The sequence below is a fragment of the Pinus tabuliformis genome, chromosome 5_1 (genome assembly GCF_031772625.1).
Source record: "Pinus tabuliformis cultivar Carrire ecotype Pingquan chromosome 5_1, CPIR1, whole genome shotgun sequence".
NCBI classification, from domain to species: Eukaryota; Viridiplantae; Streptophyta; class Pinopsida; order Pinales; family Pinaceae; genus Pinus; species Pinus tabuliformis.
Window position 1 is genome coordinate 861937972 of NC_142305.1, and position 15163 is coordinate 861953134.

The following is a 15163-nucleotide window of genomic DNA, read 5'->3' on the forward strand; positions in this document are numbered from 1 at the left end:
CAAGGGAAAGCGAACTTTTTACGCCGATTCATCCCTAACTACGCCGAGGTCACTAAAGGTTTTACACGGTTGTTGAAACAGAACGTACAATTCTTTTGGGACGAGATTGCTCAACAATCTTTTGATGCACTGAAACACGCGTTGACCCATGCACCGTTATTGCATCCTCCCAACTACAACCAGGACTACTTCTTATACCTCGCAGCTTCGCATTCCACCATTGGAATGGTGTTAGTTCAAGAAGATGAATTCAAGGCAGAGCATGTGATATATTACCTTAGCAGAACCTTAAATCCAACTGAGTTAAAATATTCACATGTGGAGAAATTGGCCCTGGCAGCCGTTCAAGCTGTCCAGCGTTTTCGTCACTACATTCTTCTCCGCAAAACTACTGTTATTTCGGATTGCAACCCTATGATTTATATCTTGACAAAACAACTGCTAGGGGGCAAGTACTCTAAATGGATCGTCATCCTGCAAGAGTTCGACTTGGAGTTTGAGAAGTCCAAGTCTAAGAAATCTTTAGTCTTCGCGGAATTGATGTGTGATTTCCCGAGTGCTGACACAGAGACTGTGGCAGAGGAGTCCATTGCGGACGAATCTTTGTTTCTTATTAGCACTGTAGATCCGTGGTATGGGGATATAATCATCTATCTCCAAACCCAAACCTTTCGGCCTGAAGCTTCCAAGGAAAACCGTCGAAAAATTCGGTTTCAATCCCAGCAATACAGAATTATTGGAGATACACTTTATCGCCTGGGGGCAGACTTAGTTTTTCGACGTTGTTTAACTCACGATGAGGCTGAGAGAGTTTTGAATGATTGTCACTCTGGAGCATGTGGCGGTCATATGTCTGGGTATGCCACAGCTCAGAAGGTGTTGCGCGCTGGCTATTTCTGGCCGTCTATGTTTAAAGATTGTATCCTTGCCGTCAGAAAATGCCACAACTGTCAAGTGTTTGATCGCAAGATGCGCGCTCCACCTGCTCCTCTCCACCCTATAATTGCCGCTGGTCCATTCGCCAAATGGGGCATTGACTTTATTACTTGTAACCCTCACTCGGCCGGGGGGCATGCGTATATCATCCTTGCGGTTGATTATTTTACTAAGTGGGCCGAGGCGATGCCTACATTCGACGCAAGCGGCAAGACAGCTGCACTTTTCGTATTCAATCATATCATAACTAGGTTTGGTGTCCCACAAGCAATCATTACGGACCATGGAAGCCATTTTCGAAATGTCATGATGACTGAACTTACAAGCCAGCTTGGTTTGCGCCACGATAGCTCTACACCTTATTATCCGCAAGCCAACGGTTTGGTTGAGTCAATCAACAAAGTTCTAGTCATCATGATTCGACGGATCATTGGTATCCATCGAACGAATTGGCATAACATGTTATTTTCGGCGCTATGGGCATATCGAACTTCAGTGAAAAATTCAACAGGTTTCACCCCTTTTCAGCTAGTTTATGGCTTAGAAGCTGTGTTACCTATTGAGTGCGAAATCCCATCACTTCAAATGGCTGTCGAATTACTTCCAGCTACTTCCGAAGAGGAGAAACGGTTGTTATACTTAGCTAAATTAGATGAGACTCGACGTGACGCTACTTTAGCTATCGAGACTCACGCGAAACGAATGAAAGCTCAGTACGATAAAAATGTAACCCCTCGAAGTTTTTCGGAAGGAGACCTAGTACTATTATATGATCAAGCTAACGATAAACTAGGTGCCGGAAAGTTCGTTCCCATGTGGCATGGGCCCTACATTGTAAAGCGAAAGCTAGCAAAAGGGGCTTATGAGTTAGTTGATTTTGATGGGGACTCTTTGGGCAAACCCAGAAATGGACTTTACCTAAAGAGGTATTATGCTTAAAATGATGGATGGAGAAATTTTTAGATAGGTTAGATTTCCTTTCTAGCTAGCAAGTGTGTTAGTTTAGTCAGTGTGCTTAGCTTAGCAAGTGTGGTTTTTCGTCATTATTTTGGCTCATCTTGGTTTTACTCTTGATATTGTAGATGTCGACGCCTCTCCAAACATACATTGGATTTGCTGATGGTGCTTGTCGTAGTACACGGAATATCTCTTCCGCAGCTTGGGTTATCTATTCACCCTCTGACGAGTTAGTTTCTATGCATGGGGTAAGCCTCGGTCAAACAACGAATAACATTGCAGAATACAGTGCAGTGGTTGAATTATTATCCGAATCTATTTCATTTGGAATTCGACGTTTGATAGTGAGGTTAGATTCTGAACTTGTTGTATTACAGCTTAATAGAGTTTATGCCATTAGAAATCCTGTGTTATTAAGGTTGTTTTTGAGAGTGCGTCTCTTGGAACGTGAATTTGATTACATTGAATATCAACATATTCCAAGGTCTTTGAATACATTAGCAGATGCAATTGCTTCTCGAGTGTTGGACAGACATTTATAATAATCATGCAAGTAAATTTAAAGACATTTCATCATACATGAGATAAGCCGGTAATAGTGATATATAGATATAGATAGAAGTGTGTCCAAAAATATATACATCGTCTTCGATCATAGGTTTAACACACCTTATGATCGGCAAAATGATAGTGCAAAAAGTCAAAAATGTCACATGTGACTACAAAAGTGACTAGTCAATCACTGGTGGTGCTCTCTGTACGACACCACTGCGCGGGCTATCTTGCGCAGAAATCTCCTAAACGGTCCAGGGACCGCGACCACGAAGCGCTGAAGCCTCATTGGAATATCATCCATAGTAGTCTCAGGTATATCTGCCGTGAGACGCTCTAGATCATGCTCCAAATCGGCTAGTACTTCTGCTGTCGCATCCTGTAAGGCCGGTGCCGGTGCAGCTGGATGTCGTCTGTCGTAAGGCCGGAGATTGGCTGGACGCTGTGGTCCAACATCTGCATTTTTAAAATTTTACTGTTACTTTGAGACGATATATATAAAAAATATAAAAAAATACATAATTAGAAAACTTGTGAAAATGAAAGTACCTCTGTCATCCCATTGTTCTCCCTGTGGAAGAACCATGTCCGGATCACCTCTGAAATCCATTCCGGCATATGGAAAGTCTTGTATCACAAAAAGCTGGCCCTCTAGCCAGTCGAAGTAACTGTCTGAGAATCGAACCACTGCAGCACCCTCGTCAGGATGCCGGGCCATCACCGCAACCCATCGAACAAGCTTTGGCTCCCGAGGACCCAAGTCATCAACAGTGAGTTGCTGAGGGATCAGCATAGGAACTCTCTCCAAGGCAAAGCTCACGACTAGAGGCCCATATCCAAAAGTCTTTAGTCGTCCGTTCTTTGCCTTGGTTAGTTGGCTCTTCATATGAGCCGACACAGCTTCGCACCAGTTGAAGATGGTGCCTTGGTAACAGTCAACTGCCATCCGCATTTGGGATCCGGAGGCAATGTGCAAGGCGGCCGCGCCACAAATCCTAGTGACCGTAAATGCAATAACTCTAAGTTCCGCCAGAGCGATGTGTTTTATCTCCACGCCTTTTTTATGGCGAGTCCCTGGTCTGCACCACTCCTCGCGGAGATCATCAAGGGATTGGCCACCCGGCCTGGTCCCCGCAAGGTTGAGTTGCTCACCTCTGTTTGGCAAGCCAGTGAGAAAGTATACATCCGAGGGCTCTATCTCGAGCTGGTGCCCTCCAATGTAAAAGCATTGATCTTGAACGTTCCATCGCTCAACCAGCCATTCCAAAAATCTTACCTGGCCCCTCATGCCCGGTATGGTCCAATATTTGTACAATCCACATGTTCTTAAGGCATCCAGAGAGGGTTGGTGGTTAATCGCAGCTTCATCGTCTTCTACGTGCTCTCTCTCTCTCCAGTCTAACATGTTTTGGGCCCTGCACATCAAAAGAGTCAATTAGAAATTAATTTGAGAAAATTTGGTGGTTTTTTGAGAGAGTTAGGGTTTTGAAATGCGCCCTTTGCGGAAGACGCACCCCGGCTTTTTAGCACAGGGCGTCCGGACGCAGCTCGCCTGAAGGCGGACTGCGTCCCCCGACCTTTTTCCCGTGTGAGAAAAAGTCGGGGGACGCGGGTCACCCGAAGGGCACCTGCGTCCGCCGAGGGGCGCATTTTGAACCCAAAACCCCCCCAAAAAATGAAACAGAGACCGAAAACAAAAAACCAAACGGATAAAAATGAAGAGTGGGATGTGTAAAATACCTCGGTGAAACGGCGTTCGATTCCGACGGTCAGATTTTCCGCAGCAACCACGGGAAGTTTCTTGTCAAAAGCTCCTTTTTCAACCTCAACAGTGAAACGGTAAAAATGACATGGTAAAAGGTCTTTTTATAGGTTTTTTGGATGAATTAGTTCATTTTTTACCATGAAAAGATGTTTTCGAATGTATTTTTGCCTATTTTAAACAGGTATGAGTAATGTGTCGCTTTTGTGCAGGACGAAGGGATTTCGAGGGAAATTGTAATTTTTCACAAACAAAATTTCAGAGTCATCTTTTAAGCCCTTTTCTGACTCCTAAAACATGAAAAGATCGCCGAGTGTTTCTTTTTCACTCGTTAAAACGGAATTAAAAGACGGTCCCCTTTTAGCTCTTTTCTGACCGCAAAATCAGGAAAAGATTGCCGGGTTTTTGTCGTTTCAAACTCGATAAGGAAATAAAACGACGTGTCTTTGATCGCTTTTTACTTTTCAAGTCAACGATACTATTATGAAAGTACTCCTTGGTCGCAAGATCAAGCGGTTCCCCCAGGTATTATTTTATACTTTTTCGGGCTTGAGGGACACAAATATACGAAAAAGTTCAACGTGGAGTTTCCTTAAGTTTTTCAGACTCTCTAAAATTGAAAAACGCCGAGTTTCTCCTATACTGGGCTCGTTAAACTTTTACAGTAAAGGACCTGTTCAATTACAAACAGGAACGAACCACTCCTTCCTAGGGTTCGCATTTAAACTAGGTTGGACTCGTCCGAAGGATGAGCTTATAATCAAGCATATGTTATCCTCCTCAAGCTTGTTAAAAATAAAGAGGTACTTGCCAGAAATGGTGGGGGAAAAAAGAGAAGAATGAACCTATTTGTCACCTTTTGCCTCAGAAGAAACTTTATTACCGCTCTTGAACACGACACTTTTCATTCACCTGGGTTGGGAAATCTTTTACCTCACAGTTGACTAAATCACTTTGAAAATCTTTAACCGGGTTCAGGGATCAACTTTGAGTTATTCGTCACCAAACCATCTGTTGTGTCGTTATGTGTTCAAGAGGTCTGCAAGCAAAACTTTCATCTGCAAAATACTTGTCATCCATTTGACCATCCCTGAGTCAGTCCTTACAGCAACATTTCTTCAACTTGAACAATGATTTCGTGTTGCGGGCTTGCCTGCAACGGGTCGCTTTCTATCGACATCGACACATTATCTAGAAAGATGACTTAGGAATCGACAGTACCTTGAAGTCTGCATGCATCAATGGCAGGTTTCTCGCCTTTGACGTCAGTTTACATCATTGACTTTCGATCAGAGGATTCCGTGAAGTGTTCGACATCAAAACATCTATTCACATTTCACGGGTTGTGCTTGGTACTTTGAGGACCATTGACATTACTGGTGGTTTCTCTCACGCTTGTTAACAGTTTACATCATTGACTGGTAATCAAGTGGTTTCTACCATGTTCGACATCGAATCATTTAATCACATGGCTAGAATCGTACCAATTCGGGAAGTAGAAGTGAAGACCCTGGATCTAGTTTCTACCATCCAGGCTGCGAGGAGTTTTGTATTCATTGTCTATGTAGACTTATCATAAACAGATGGCTGCGTCCATACTGTGTCTACAAAAGTCTATAAAAATAATGTACTGCAAGATCATTCCTGTATCAGGATAGTTAGTCCATTAGTTAAAGTTTTGAATCTGAGTATGGGAATGCCTACCTCAGTGATGATATAATCTTATCCATGTATTTTGTGTTGAAAATTGCAGGTTCCAACCAGGCCATCCACAAGGCAATCCTTGAAATGATAAAGCGCTTCACCCTTCCTAGAATTACAAAACCCTATTCTATTCCAGGCTTCGCACTTTAGGGGGCAATCTGTTACACTAAAAAATGTCACCTTGACTACTTACAGTTAGTATGGCTCAAATCAACAGTCATGCTACCCTCTTAGGCAAGTCTCATGCCTCTGTTATCCATCTCAAACTCAAAGAAGAGAGAAAGTCTTGTAAAAATCATGTTTATCTCTGGGGTCGCAGGTTCTCTCTAGCCTTACCTGCGGGGACGCTGACCATGTTCACAAAATCTGCGTCCATGGACGCTCTGTATGTTAAGGGACAGGTGCGTCCCTCTGTAAAAGGCAAAATGCGCGAGTTTTATCTTGAAAAAGTTACTTGTGGTTACTTCTAGAACATTCTAGAGGTCGGTTTGATGAAATGGATGCGCCTCCAGTTGGTTCATGTATCTCTATTAAGGGGGAACTTATCCCATCAATAAGGGAGCTATCCCACCCATAGAGGGGGATGATCCCATTGATAGTGGACCTGAATAACCTCTTTACAGCACTATAAATGAAGGCATTGAGCCAGAAGGAGAAGAGGTTGGAGCTATACATTTTCTTTGGGTAAATGCTGCAGGATTTAGGTCTTCCATTAGAGCCTTTGTGAGGAGAGATTGTCTTCACTTGATTCTACTTGGGAGAGGGTGAGCTTTGTCAAAGTAGAGGAAAACCCTTGATGGACCCTGGGAGGAACTTGCACAACACCAAGGCCAGGTTGTAAGAGTTTCTTTGTTTCGTTATTAATACAAACTGGTTTATTTTTCTCAATAGCTTGTGTTAATGAGTTATTTCATGTGTTCCTTGGTCTGCATGTTGAATATATGTTTTATTATATGAAATGCAAGTGCTTGGTAATTGTTTGATTGTTTGTGGTTGCAGGAATTGACTTGAAGGAGGAGCTCATCGGGATCGTCAAGAACGAACTTCAACAACAGCGTTTTGGAATAAGGTAAGCCTAAACACTTGTAGTTTTCATGTTGTAAAAGGTGTATTTAGAGAAAGATTACTCCATTTTGTCTTGTTTGTCATTAGAATGTCTTAGACTTCTAGGAAGGTCAGTCGTGTCCGCACCCTTGACAGATTCCGTGTGACAGAAAGGTTTGGCACACCCTTGCCTAGAACTCCAGAGTAGTTTCTTTTGGCCTTTTTCAAACTCTATAACTGAAAAAGTCCATCCGAGCATTTGTCACTTCGGGCTCGTTAATACATCGAAGGAGACTAGAGTCATCTTTAGCTTTTTCTCGACTCTTAAAAAGTGAAAAAGCAAGTTGTGTCTTAAAAAGCGTCGTCATATAAAATTCATTCTAAACGGAACATAATCACCCCTTATTCCTACGTTGATCTTAAGGTTGAGAACATGGAACACACCAACCAAGGGATTCCACAGCATGGGACCCCTAGCCCTTTCTCCTCTCGGGGAGAAGTTGGTGCGCCCCACATGGCCACATTGTCGCTTCCAGGACTGACAATTGGCCTGCCAGTTTGGCTATTCTCAACCGCTGTAGTTCAGACCACCACGGTTCCTGAACAGTCGAGTCAACAGTTAGACCAGTCTAGAGCTACCCTCCAGCCTTCTACTTCTTATGAGCCTTCCTCCGATCCTTCTTCTTCGAAAGGTCAAGCCGCCAAAAGCGGAGCTCCCATAGAAAAGAAGAAGGAAAAGAAGAAGAAAGAAAAGAAGCAAAAGGAGCCAAAGGCGCCTGGGGGCAAGCAAAAGGCATCTAACGAAAACCCACACACAGCACGGACCGGGCCCAAATCGCCATGTGTCATATGTAGAGGAGACCACTTCCACAGTGATTGTCCCAGTATTCCCCGGATACTAAGGGACTGGTCCCCTCGTTTGCACGATTCGGAAGCGTCAACCTCTGACAACCAGGTTGAATGCTTACCGTCGACCAACGAAAGTGAAGGTCGCAGACGACGAAAGGGAACGAGATTCCCCTGCGAACTGTGTGAAGGCAATCACACCCTCCGCCGTTGTCCCTTTTTAGACGAAGCAAAGAGAGTTTTGGAAGATCAACCGGTTGCACCGGTGCTACTTCCTCCTGGATATCAAAAACTCGCGCCAAGTCCTTCGTTGGTCGAAAATACAGCTGTCCCGCTCATAGGGCCAGCTGAAGTGTCAGTCACTGAAAGTGAACCTACTGAATCCGGACCGGACAAAAGTCCAAAGGTCGAAACGGCAGTTGACCCGGTTCTCCCTTCAGAAGTTTCATCTTCAAATACCACAGTCACTGAGGATTCATCTTCAGTTGACACCCTCACCGAAGAGAGTAAGGATGACACCGTCCAGGTTCTCTTCATCAACACCGATTCTGATGAACATCAGGGCAATGTGCCCACTCCTTTATCGCAGGAAGGAGCGTCGTCAGGATCATATCCGGCCGTATATTCGGTCCCACCACCAAGCAACCTAGTTGTGTCCTTTGATTGGAACCAACTAGGCAGACCCCGGTTACCAGCCAGCATACCATTTAGAATTATAGTCCAAATATACAAAATGGTGATGGCTGGAACTATCATTGATGAAGGGGCATCTGTGAGTATCATGTCCTCTATTGCTTGGAAAGCACTGGGTTGCCCGGCGCTTTTGCCCGAGACAAGACATCTCTCGGGTTTTGACAAAGGAACCAGTCGACCATTAGGGATTCTACCTAATGTGCCTATTACATTGAAAGGGAAGGCTGTCAAGATGAGTTTGATGGTCGTCCAAGGACCCTTGGATTATAACCTACTCCTTGGATGAGACTACATATATTGCATGGAAGCAATAGTCTCCTCGCTCTTTCGAATAATGTGTTTTCCATACGAAGGAAGGATGGTCAAGCTCGTAGACCAACTTTCACTTCCGGGATCACGCATCGCAAGTAGTCACGTACCTATCCTCAATGGTCTATTTGATCAAGAAAGGTCTCTACCTCCGGTTCTTCTTCCTGATGAATGCGAGTAATTCGGGAAAGGAAGGCCGGAACCCAGGGGGCATGCATCCTGGTCTGCTCTGGAGGCAGAAAAAACCTTGGGTGTAGAGTAGAATTTCCGCGGGAGAATATGACTAGTCCGTACCCCGTCCCCTCCTTCTTCTTCGTAAAACAGAAGAGCCGAGAAGAGCTCTCATGCGGAAAAAGGGGCTGTTAGGAATGGGGTTGTTCTGGAAAAAGATTCTTTTGTTAAAGTTAAGTGTGTGGCGGAAGCGCCGTCATTCACCTTTGTCTAAATAAGTAGGCTCTGCCAAAGAAGGGGATCCGTTTGCGGCAGCAAGTAGTAACCATCTTTGGATTAAAGACAAGCCTCACCCATTAAAACAAATGTTTTAGAGGATAAGTAGGGGCAGCCTCCAAGGAAAGGGATTCAATTGCTGCAACAAATTGTAACCATCTTTGTGTATCCTAATGATAGACATCGCCGAAGAAATTTTCTGTTTGAAAGAATTAGCAGAACAATCTTTGGGTAACCTGAAAGAGGTAAGCCTCACCTGTTGAAAACAAGGGTTTTTGACGAAAAAAGTAGGGGCAGCCTTGAAATTAGACTTACACCTGGGGGCATGCAAACCTCTTGGAATGCAAGCGCGGGCGGCTTTTTAGTTTTAGGTAGGACTAACCCCTCTAACCCGTAGGATAGGCCGATACCCAGCTTGCATGAAGAGAGGATACGGAGCAAAGTGTAGGGAGATGAAGCTCCTTAAAAAATAGGAATCTTCCATGAGACCTTACTACTTTATGACTGGTAAAAACGAGCAGTTTTGGCAAAGTTCATGCTCGTTAAAAAATAAACGCAAGATACGAGCAGTTTTGGCAAAGTTCATGCTTGTTAAAAAATAAACGCAAGATCCGAGCAGTTTTAATGCGGAAATTCATGCTCGTTAAAAAATAAACATAAGCTTGTGAGCAGGCTTCCCCCAAGAGTTCAAGCTCATTCAGAAAAAATGAACCGGTAAATAACCATTTGAGACCATAAATTCATCAGCCATGAAAGCCTCGGTCGTGTTTGTGTACCGTCACCTCCACTTTTCAGTTGGCCGATCATTCACATCCACTTGATTGTTTACCTATTTTGAGGAACAGCTGCGAAGAGTGATCCCACCTAGCCATCCTTGTAATACTGCCGTGATTGGAAAATTCCAACCTGTACCTGGAATCTGCTGCTATCCCTGTTTATCACTCGTTCCTCAAAATACGAGTCTTCTTTGAGCTCTTTTCACTGACTCGTAAAAAATGAAAAGTTTGCCGAGTTTTGGCCTTCCAGCTCGTTAAAAGGACCAGAAGAGCTATCCCTCCTCTAGATTTTAATCTTTTTGGACCTGAGGAATTATTGCACAAAAAGATCGAGCGCTTGTCTAGTTCGGCTTGATAAAGATGTCGAACATTCATCCCTTCTGTATTGTTTTATACTTTTTCAGACTTAAGGGATTAGATGACGAAAAAGGACCCCTGGAGTCTACTTTATGTACACTTTTCAGACTCTCTAAAAATGAAAAGGACCGAGTTGTCTTTGTCGCTGGGCTCGTTAAAAAATTAGATAGCGACAAACTTGTCTTTAGACGAGAACGAGTTTCCCTATCGCTAGGCTCGTTAAAACATAGCGATGGGCTTGCCCGAAGGGCAGGTTATAGAACAAGCATATGTTATCCTCCTCAAGCTTGACAAAAATAAAGAGGTACTGGTCAGAAATGACTGGGGAAAAATTGGGAGAACCTCAAAGCTTAATGGTAGCAAGTCGCTCTTGAACATGACACTTTTGCCTCCGAAAATATCGGGTTGGGTTATTATCATTCACCGGTCCCTTCACCATGGTCTCGCCATACCATCCATACATGGGGTAATGCTACCGATCCATCACATCAGTGTCGTTATATGTTCAAGAGATGTCATTCAGAAAGTATCAACCGGGTCCCATCCACTACCATACATCATCTTTCATCCTTCCATGACCGCCACCCTGAATCATAACAGAATGTTTTCACCATCATCACTAGCTCCGTTCCGTGTCACTGATGTGGGATTCATTAAGGCCCTCCTTTGACAGATCACTTCTTGTCGACATCAGCTCATTATCCAAGAAGTTGATCTAGGAACACCCCCTCAGTACTTTGAAGCTTGCATGCCTCAATGGCAAGTTTCTCACTCCCGGCGATAGGTATACATTAATGACCTTCGACCGGGAGACTTTGTGTGGTGTTCGACGTCAGATCCTATATTCACACCACGTGAATTGTGCTGCAGTACCTTGAGGGTCATCATCATTATCGGTGATTCCTCTCGCGCTTGTTAACAGTTTACATTATTGACTGGTAATCAAGCGATGTCTTTCCATGTTCGACTTCAAGAAATTCTCACATGGATCGACTTGTACTAGAGTGAAGATCGGACAAGTTTGAAGACCCCGGATCTAGTTTCATCCATCCGGGCTGCGATATATATTCAGGAGATAAAAACATAGACATGTGCAGCAGATGATCATCCTGCTAAAAAAGGATGATAATTAAAAGCAGAGAATTATCAGTCTATTATTAGACGATCGTCTGTTTATGTACGACAAATGTATTTATAAAGATGATCATGGGAAATGCCCGCATCAGCTAGATCATGAAAAGAAAGTATGAAAAGATAATGTATTGTATTGTATTTTGTTACAGGTCACCTCCCGACGATTGAATGAACTTCGGATCCTCCTAATAAAGCATTTCACCCGATAAACGACCTCATACTTTAGGGGGCAACTATTATAGACATTTTTGTGCCTTACAGCATGGAGCATGAAATGTCAATAATCTAAGGGATCCAAAGTCCCTAAACATGTTGTTCTTACCCTTAGAGGAACAAGGTCAGCAAACCACAGCACTGCAAATCAGTTCTCCACTGAAAAACACTCAAAAACAAGTCAATTTTGGATCAAAGCAGCTGCTCCACTAGGCATCTGCGCTGCATAGCAGGTACAACAAAGGCTACCTGCGTTGCATAGCAAGTAGGACAAAGGCTACCTGCGTTGGGCGTACTTGGACATGTGGAGGAATCTTTTTCCCAAAGTGCCAGTGCCCAGGAAGCTTCCAAAGAGGCACTTGATCATAAGATTCGCCTAATGATGAGTTAAGAGCTTCTAAAACTCCAAGTGGAAGGCAGAAACTCTGAGTGAAGGACTGAAGAACAACTGGAGTTGAAGAGGACAACAAGTCACACATCAAGCTGACTTATCTTCACTCCAAAACTCTATATAAGGATCTCATCCCATGGGATCAGAGGGGGGCCGGAATTTAGTGCAAAGAATTGCTGTTGGTTTACAGTTGTGAGCATTGGGTGATTGCTTGAGGGAGGTGAAGAAGAGATTTCTCTCCGTCGGGAAGGTGATGCTGGATTGGACCTCTCATGGTTGTGTCACCGCCTGAACCTTACTTCCATATATTAATAAAGCATTTGAGGTTCTTCTATTCACATGTGTTTCAATGATGTGTTGTCTTACTTGCGTATTTGATTTATGCTAATCCTTAAATCGATTATGAATGCATGCTGCTTGTAGTTTCCTTTCTTTGTCTTGTTTACAGGATCTCGTGTAGCTGGGGCCGTGAAAAGACTTGGAGCCGGGAGTAAGCGGCAAACAAAGGAGATTGGATCGACCATTTGCGCAAGACATCGGTAAGTGGATCTCTTCCTTCTATCTCTTGCATGTCATAAAGAAGAAACTTTAGATAGCTTTGCTTTCAGCTGTTGCTAAGGAACTGTCACCCTTAGAGTGGGTTAGGGTCATTCCGAGTTGGATACTTTCCCCCACAACAAACATTAAACCACAACATAATAATCAACGCATAAGAGCAACACATGCAGACATGAGATATAAGTGGAAACCCATAAAGGGAGAAACAAAAAAGTTTGTTGATGTGTAAAGGCAAGCACCTACTCCCTCTTTTACATCAATTTTTGTAGCCTTCTACCTACAATAGGCTTCAAACTCTCTTTTATTTTGCAAGATACAACTTGTTGGAAGCTCCCACTCCCACGTTTGACAAGCTCCAATGTGTTCTTCTTCAAGCTACTACCTGAAAAGAGACACCAATCCCATGATACATGAAAGTTTTATTTTGTCGACTTACCTGGTCTTTAAGTTATGAAATATTCCTTCTCTTTGACTATGTTATATACCCTATCTTTTCCCCTTCACGATTGTTTTTCTCCTCTACTCCTCTGTCTCAATTTTATTTATCACTTCAACTCCTCTTTCTCTTTGTTTCTCTCTTCTGCTAGGCAAATATCGACCCGAGTCTCTCAACAATTCACTCAACTAGTAGATATGCATTCCAAATATTCATCTTTAAATAAATTTTTGTCTCTTTGCATTCCAAAGTAGAGATTCGAAATTGAAAATATGGTCCACCCATTTGTTTCAAATTCTTCCAAATTTCAAGGATCATGACATTGAAATATTAAAAAATAGAGTAACATAAGCTAACTCCAATGAGTGTACAAGTTATGCCATGGATAAATGATCGATAATTTCGTGTTCTTTGTTCACATTATTTCTTGGGAAAAATAAATCCATCTGTATGCCCTTATAAAATATACAATCTCCATACAATATGAAAATTTTGCTCCAAGCCATAGTTCATATACTTTCCAACTTGATTCCTCCTATGAGTCATATTCTAATTTGGTCTGAGATTTCCATCTTCCTCAACCATCCTCTATGTTCTAGCTGCATTACCTCCTATAGTTTTTTCTTTCTCTCTATAATAAGTTCTAGTTGACTCATTTGAAGTTCCCCACCTAATACTTTCCTCCCGTAATAGCTCTGATATATTATATCAGTAATTTGAGAGGAGTGTTCTTAAAGATAGATTTTGGTGATTAAACCACAACGCTTCAACTAGCCTAGATTAGTCCATGAGTAAGATAATATGGATATTTTCTTTAAAAATGTTCAACAATATGATTAAATATTTCATACAAAGCGATTCTTTGTTCTTATTACAAACCAACTCATATTATGATTTCCTCAGCTATTTAAAATGAATGAGGAAAAAGTCACTTCTGAAGCTGATGTATAACTTAGATTTATCACTTAACCGAATTTCAGGCCCATGAGAAACATACACACAAACCTCTTGATGAATAAATATTATGCAAAAGAGGAAGATTTTCTTTTATAATCCTTTAACAAACAATTTAGATTCCAAACGCTGAAACATTCTTGTAGTTCATAGATTTTGTTTTATGTTGTAATAACGTGAATTCCTCGCTCAAACATGATAGAAAGAAAGACTTAGAATTCTACTCCCAGGAAAGTTTATAGCTAATAAACTACTTCAACAATTGGTGTATTCAAACAAGGTGGCTTGGCCACATTTTCCAATGAGGTTTCTCTTTATTTGACCTTTAGTTATGTATGTATTCAAAATGTTTGTACTAGCACTTAGAGTTGGAACCATACATATCAACCTATGTTGAATAAAATGTGAGAGCTCCATGTTCTGAGTGTGAATGATAGATGAGAGCTATTGTACACAAATCATTACCAGATTACTCTCCAATACCATGCCTTCATCACTGGATGGTAAAGATGTTTAAAAATAGGTTCTAGATGATTCTAACTTCCAGCATGGATAAAATAAGATGCATTCAAAAGATATGATTCTTTTCACATGGGACAATTGTTGCAACTTTGACAAATTCTCATACAATTAATGTAATAATTCATGGAGGACTTCAACATGTTCTCCATCAAGCTTAAGGTAAGGAATGCTACAAATACCCTCCACATCAAGTTCATTTATAGTGTGCTTCTTCACGTCAGAACAAAAATAGAAATCTTTTCCATGTCTCCTCATTGGATCATGCCTTCCAACCAGCGTCTAAAATCGAAGCCAAGGATAATCAAACAACCACTTGTTCTGCCCCAAATATATCCAGTTGCACTAGCCAAGTAAATTTATTTCTCTTTCCAGCCAACTTCTGAAATCGAAGCCAAGGCTAATCAAACCACCACTTATTATGCCATAGAGATAACCAATTCCACTGGCCAAGTGAAGCAAATATACTACTCTTATCATTTTAAATATGGGCATTCAGATGAATATCATTCCTTGCATGCCAAAAGGGCCAAGGCTATCCTTTCTCAACTGCAATGGATAACTGAAGAACTTAG